Source organism: Paroedura picta, chromosome 13 (assembly GCF_049243985.1).
Source record: "Paroedura picta isolate Pp20150507F chromosome 13, Ppicta_v3.0, whole genome shotgun sequence".
Lineage (NCBI taxonomy): Eukaryota > Metazoa > Chordata > Lepidosauria > Squamata > Gekkonidae > Paroedura > Paroedura picta.
Window position 1 is genome coordinate 29,169,254 of NC_135381.1, and position 7,364 is coordinate 29,176,617.

Genomic DNA, 7,364 nt, shown 5'->3' on the forward strand with positions numbered 1-7,364 from the left:
GACACTCCACAACAATGAAGTGTGTTGTAAAGGGCTGGGGGGGGGTGAAGTAAAGGGCCAGGGGGGGGGAGAAGGCGTCCTTCACAGCCCACCTCCAATTAGTCGAAGGACCACATGTGGTCCGTAGCCCACAGGTTGGGGATCACTAACCTAGGCTCATTGCTGTGCCCCCTTCTAATCCATGCCCCCTTGAGCCAGCCTGGCACGGAAGGGTCTGGAAAAATGACAGGAAACATTTTTGTTATATTGTTATATGTTTGATAGAACGTAGTCTCTAAGAGAAGAGAGATACTGTGTCAGCTTATGCAGTTTTTGATCTCCCCCCTTTCTCCCCTCCTTCCTTCCCCCTTTCACACACAAATTCTTCCTTTCTGTTTAAGTGAAAGGCTGATGTAAACATGAGCCCAGGAGCTGGGGGATTTCACTGATAAGAAAATGATTCATTAGATAAACAAAACAGGAGACGTCAGAATGAAATGTAGGTAGATTAGTGATATTTTATGGTAAAAGGGTTAGGACAAGATTGATAATGTCATAGGTTATAACAAAATAATAAAATGTAAATTCTTGTGCCATTAGGAGAGAGATGATGTAAACATATTACCAGGAAAGCAGCAACAGGTATGGTATATTTCAGAAATCATGCTATGTTTTATGGTGTATGTTTGACTTATGATTATGCTATAGTGGCATTCCTGAATTCTTTGTATAAATGTATGTAATGGAGTATGGTCTGCGTGCATTTTCTCCAATCTCTTGGTGATGACAGACTGTGTCCTTTATGGATTCTTGGCCAATAAACCATATCACTTTTTCTGAGACCTCGCCTCCTTCCTAATTTGAGATCTAGAAAGCCAGAGGGGCACAACAGTACCTGGGCCATCCCCACCACTTTTGGCTAAATTGCCAGCCCCCACTGTTGCCATGCCAACCATCTGCATCTCAAGGCAATGTGTTACCTTGTGTAGCCACTGAGGGATGATGACCCAAAAGCAATATAGTACTTGAACTGAAACCCCTTCTTAATTCAAGCAAAACATGTCCTGGTTGCCACTTCAATGCTGCCTAATAACGAACCTGATTTTGACAATCATGAGTCTTGTTAGGTTCTACAAGGGGATTGCTTGAACTCTCTTTTCAGACTTCGAGACTCCACCATTCACATCAACATGTAAAATGAGGTATCTGGAGTACCCAACCCAAAGAAAAAAGATCAGGAGGAAGACGAAACTCAGAAGGCCACAGAGGACACAGAGGCAGTGTGGATTGTGGCAGAGGCTGCCCAGATATCGCAAGTAACCAGGAAACACAAAGCTGGTGATTCTATGGCTAGTAGACTCACCCTCACATAGAGGGGCCCCCACTGATGTGCTGTGGCTTTGTGGGTGACCATGTGGCATCAGAAAAAAATATTTCTTGTCTTTGCTATACAATGTCACATCCCATGTCCAGGATTATGCATGGTGCTGGCCCAATCCAGCCCCCACTCGCACCCGCAGCATCCCAGGGAACATGGAAAATTCCGCGTTCCCTTGCCACAGGTTTTCCGGGGTGCTGTGCCGGGCCAGGGCTGGATGGTGGCAGCGTCATGCATAATCAGGGCTGCCCTGATTATCCATGGGGGTGTTCCTGCCCCATGCATTGGAGGGGAATGGTGGCTTTTTTGGAGGGGAATTTTGACTCTTTTGTTCATGTGGATGGAAAGAAAAGCTGCTGAGGTTTCCCACTCCTTGGTAAGCTCATAAGTGTTGCTAGCATCATTTCATTATCACAATTTTACAGATAATTTAAAATGTTGTGATACCCCAATCCAGTGGGATTCTGGTACAGAACTCTTCCCCCCACACATAAGTGTTTTCAATGATCAAACCAGGTGCATGGACATCAGAACACACTGTAAAATGGTCACAAGTCCACCAGTGAAGAGTAGCATACAGAGACTGCACTAATCCCCTCTGATTCCAACCATCTTTGAACATTCCCAGCCTGGACTAAAACACAGCAAAAAAAAAAAAAAGTTTTGACCTTAATGTGCTACAGACTGGCATGAGCTACCAAGCTAAAGCAGGAAAAGGACTGTTCACATGCTTCATAGCACAGTGGGTCAACTGTTTTGTGCACAGGCAGAAAACAAAGTGCCGGTTGTACCTTCACCTCACCTTGCTCATGTATTAGTCCAGCTGACCTCCCCTGTGTCTAGCATGTTCCAAGGCATTTGACTTGCCCCTCCTGTGAGACCTCTAGAATTTCACAATAAAGCTCAAGTTGTTCTTGATGATGATGCAGCCGGTTTGGCCTTGATGAACTATTGCTTCAAGCAGTTCATTGGCTACTGCAGTTCACATGATTCGACTCTGCCACTTGCATTCAGCAGTCATCTCAGTACAGCTATACTCTTACTCAGATTGTTGAGTCATATCCACATCTATAGTTGATACGTTATTGCTCATCTAATAAAGATTTTGAATTACTATAACAGAGTGATTTGCATTATCACGAAAACATAATATATTGCATGCATTTTCAGTGCTTCTTTGAGAGCATATTTTGAACATTAAAAAGTTAAGTCCAGCTGGAGGAGTAAATTTAGATGGAGAGTTAATCCTCTAGCTCAGGGGTAGTCATACTGCGGCCCTCCAGATGTCCATGGACTACAATTCCCAGGAGCCCCTGCCAGCATTCGCTGGCAGGGGCTCCTGGGAATTGTAGTCCATGGATATTTGGAGGGCTGCAGTTTGACTACCCCTGCTCTAGCTCTTGCCTTCTGTGTTAAGGAAGGAGGGGACCACCAATGGAGCTGCCCATAGTTTCCCAGTCTGGCATCTTCCACATTGTTTAGAAGCAGCTCAAACTTGTTTATCCAGCAGTATCAGCTCCTGCCCACTTAAATATTTTGAACACATTAATCAGAGTGCATTTCTTTTGCACTCTACCCCGCAGAAGAATTTATTAGGGGCTAAATGGAATATTTTTCTCTACAATATGTCATCTTTATATATGCATTTGTTTTTATTTTGTACTCCTGATGTACATTGCATAAAATCTATTCATCTGAAGTTTCTGGGTACCCTTTTAAGCTGATGATAATCACAGCAGAACTGGGAACAGGGGGCGGGGGAGAGACGCATACCAAAGTAGCAAATATCTAAAGAGAAAGATTTCTATAAAACAACAATTTAAACTCAATTCAAGCTGTAATATATATTAGCCATCAAAATCCCACACTCCATAAACAATCACTTCAGCTTAAATATAGGTTCTTCTGATATCCAGCCAAAAGAGCCTGGAGACCAATATGATCTGAAAGTCCACAATCTATTATTGCCACTATATACAGCACAGTCTAAAACCCTTATGCTGATAATACTGCCCCCATTTTCTTTTCATGCAATAAAGGTGACTCCAGTGTCAAATGCCTTTATTCACTGGAATTGCAGAAAGAGGAGGGAGATGGTCCATTAGGCCAAGACATGTAGAGTTTAAATCATTACAGAAATAAATATAACCCCCCAAAATCTGCAAGTTCCACAAATGCACCGCCAGCCACATCTCCAAGTTTTAATATTACTCAGTATTTAAGAAATGGAAAATTGTATCTATATATCACTCTAGTCCTAACAGTCCGGCTCCAGTGTGGCTTGAATAATCTCCACAATGAGACCAGCCATGACAACCAGTGAGGGCTCTGCAAACCAAAGAAGAATCCTTGAAGATTTCAAAAAAAATCCAATTTGGTAGCAGAAATGAAGGTAAATGTAAAGGTAAAGGTATCCCCTGTGCAAGCACTGGGTCATGTCTGACCCTTGGGGTGATGCCCTCTAGCGTTTTCATGGCAGACTCAATACGGGGTGGTTTGCTAGTGCCTTCCCCAGTCATTACCGTTTACCCCCCAGCAGAAGGAATGTTGACATTTCGCACAGTGCAGTTTGTAGTGCAATATTCATGCACCCGTAGCACTTTGTTGGCAATGCACATCTTTCCAGTCTTGCATGAATTGCAAACAAGGTACTCTAAATTTGTGACGCTTCTCCCTGCCTCTGCTCATCAATCAATCTGAAGAGCCAATGAAACGGCTCTTTTGTAGCTCTAAAATGCCCCTTTCCCTTTAATTTTTTTTAAATCCAAAAACACACATGGCAACAAATATGTGTTAATTCATTTCTTCCTTGCTTCACACAGAACTGTATTTCATGGTGATTCCCCCCCCCCAAATGGCTTTTTACACAAGGTTAAACTGGGGGGGGGGGAGGTATTTAAATTTTGATGGTTGAAAGTTAAATACCTTTGGCCGAATGAAAAGCATGCTCGTTTGTTCATTGCTTTGTGGTTCGTAGGGGGGGGGGAGGCATTCATGTGGGAGTGGAGGAAGAACCTTCTATCTAAGGCTATTTTGAGACTGCACATGTCCTTTGCTGATGTGTTGAGGCTGTTCTCAGAAGTTAAACACTTTTTAAAGGGGGAATCCACTTTTTATGATGCCCCCCGAAGCGCTATAGAAAAGTGAATGTTGTGGGAGTGTTGCTGGAGTCAGGAGGGAGAGGAGTAGTTCAATTGCTTTCCAGAGGCACCTTAGCCCACCTTCATACAAATACTTATAGATGGGTCACGATTGGTGGGTCAAGTTCTCCCCCTTCTCCAAGCAATGATCAGAGATTTGGAGGAACTAAATGCTAGGGACATTTCAGGAAGGAAATTTCTGGAGACTTCAGGAAAAGCTTTTCTGGCCTCACTTGACCTGATGAGTGGATGGGGAAAGAGAAGTAGTAAAACTCCTGAAAGTAAGGAAGAAGGTCTCTTTTGTGCTGTGTCTACCAAAGTGTACAGAATAAGCTGAGGTCTGGAAAAGGGAGCCATGCACCAGTGCTCAGCTGAACAAATGAAGGAAGATTAAAGATAATGGAAACTCTGTAAAAATTTGTGTCTTCCTAAGCTAAAGACCTTTCCCTACATTTTAAAATCTAATAGACAGAGGGAAAGAGGAATTGTGTTTTACCCATTTCTTTTGGATCCCTTGCTCAATCTCATGTTGTGTTAAAAGTATGCCTGTGAACATTTCCTTTTTAATAAATACGTTATAACTTTTGATACTGGCAATTGTTCTCTGTACCACATAGACTTCTACTGTCTCAGACATGCTACTGTAAAAGAAGTACCAGGGGAAAAGCCAACAATTGTCGAAGAGCTATTTCTCCATGGACACATGAAGCAGAAAATTGTCACCATGGTGACCAGGCACTGGGTAGTTGGAGACACAGAGGCAAGGCCTCAGAACTTGGAAGGGAAGGTAGGTGTTCTGACCCTTCAATTGTATATAAAGGTCAGATGGTGATGGCAAGTTACCTGAGAGAGGGACAAGCCTCTGCAGGGAATGCCTTTGAGTGGTCAGGGTGGGATAGTGCCTGCAAGCCAGAGCAGGCATATTCCATCAGTTTTCTTTGGACTAAGTTCTAGAATGACCCCATTGAACATTTCCAGTCTGAAACCAGTCTTAGAGAACAAGACGCATTGTCAGTTTGGGTCTTGAAAAGAAAATGCCTACAGGACAAGAACAGGACAGTCGGTGCTTAAGAAAATTCATTTATTTTTTCTGTATCTTCTTATGAAAACACACTCGAGGATAAAAGGGAATAATTCTGGCTACTATAAACAACAATATAATATAGAAATACATTAAATTGGAAATTCTTATCATTGTTGTTAAATCTTTTTCAGGAGAAACAGCCTTTTATTATTCATTTCATCAGCTTGAAGAATCTTTGGGCCAGAAGAGGAACAATCGAAAGGGCAGAGAGGAAATTAAACAAAGTAGTTATGTGTTTGGGGAGTTAGGAAGGATTGAAATTCCATTATTATTATTTTTTTTGTGAAGGAATGCTGCTGTGCTTGCAAAACCTTTGGATTTTTACAGGGAAACAATGAAACTTTAGAAAGTAATCAAGCAGTCTAATCCCAATGGCTATTTTACTTTGCATTTGTGATAGCTGAATTCAGTATGACCCTTCATTCCATCAACCTGTTTATCAAGAATCATATTCATGCAGGACTTAGGTCCTAAGAGCAGAAGAAGAACTCTTGCTTGATCACTGAAAAGTAACAGTGGGGCCCATGTGGATAAAAGACACTTGGGTGGGAGCTGCTGAGAGGAGGGGAATCCGGTGAGCAAGCAGAAAAGTGGATAGGATCCAACCTAGGATCCTAAATTCGGATTCCTTATAACCCCCAGAATACTTCATCTCTGTTGCAGAAGTTGGAAGAGATCTAGACGCCAGCGTTGCCACAATCTCTGAGCAGCAGGACTCCTTGCCTGATGTGATCATCATCTTGATGAATAACAACTGCATGCACACCCAATTTTCCAGTAGCACCCTACTCCATAGCAGCAAGCTACGGTTGGGAATTGTCCAGCCATTATCTCTTCTAGGCTGTAAGATTGCATTCTGTTGGTAGAATTGTACAAGTGTAAAGTGGCACCAGTTCATAGCTAACATCTACCCACCTTTCTATTTTTGGTTCCACGCATTCCATCTGTCCATCAAAATGTGACTCCAGTGTCACCTTTAAGACCAACAAAGTTTTATTCAAGAGGTGAGCTTTTGTGTGCATGCACACTTCCTCAGACAAGGGAACAAAAATCATAAGAGTACAGATTATGATTTTTGTTCCCTTGTCTGAGGAAGTGTGTATGCACATGAAAGCTTACACCTTGAATAAAACTTTGTCGGTCTTAAAAGTGCCTTTGGACTCACATTTTGTTCTGCTACCTCAGACCAACACGGCTGCCCTATCTACACAGAATCATAGAACATGTCCATCAAATTATTCCTCCACTATCTTCCAATTCAGCCTGACCTTTGGGAGAGTTTTTAACAATCTCAGTTTGATGCTTTACAGCAGTGGTCCCCAACCTCCGGTCTGGAGACCAGGACCGGGCTGCAGCTCTTCATTGTCCTCCTCGTCCTCCTCATCCTCCTCCCTGGCTGCTGCCTCGGGGGCTGCCCTGCCCAGCTCACCTTTATTGTTCTCCAGTGGCCGCCATGGCTGGGGCTCCCCCTAGGTGTGGCACTGCGCAGCTGCTGCTGGCAACACCCCCCAGTGGGCAGCGGGAAGTCAGGGGCGCCGTCGGGAAAGCAAGTGGAGCAGGGGCTCAAGCGGCGGCAACGTTCCTCGGCAAAAGACTATCCCCTTCCCAGGCCTCAGTAAAATGGTCAAGCAAGTGATAAAAATGTTGGAGACCACTGCTCTACAGAAAATAACCTGTGCTATTTTAAGATTAATTTTACCCTACAATGTATTGTTTTAACTCCTGTATTTTATACTATGTACACTGCCCTGAGCTGGCTTGCTTGAAGGGTAGTATATAAATC

General features: G+C 43.2%; 1 long non-coding RNA gene across 2 annotated transcripts in view; it reads left to right on the plus strand.

Annotated features, from left to right (window-relative positions):
- The window catches only part of LOC143822969 (uncharacterized), a 42,692-nt gene extending 36,093 nt beyond the window's left edge, over positions 1–6,599 (plus strand). For both annotated transcript variants that reach the window (XR_013226337.1, XR_013226338.1), the window contains exons 2-6: positions 580–621; positions 1,142–1,317; positions 3,613–3,749; positions 5,115–5,284; positions 5,713–6,599. This is a non-coding gene — a long non-coding RNA (uncharacterized LOC143822969). The remainder of the gene's footprint in view (positions 1–579; positions 622–1,141; positions 1,318–3,612; positions 3,750–5,114; positions 5,285–5,712) is intronic.
- Positions 6,600–7,364: the final 765 nt, after the last annotated feature.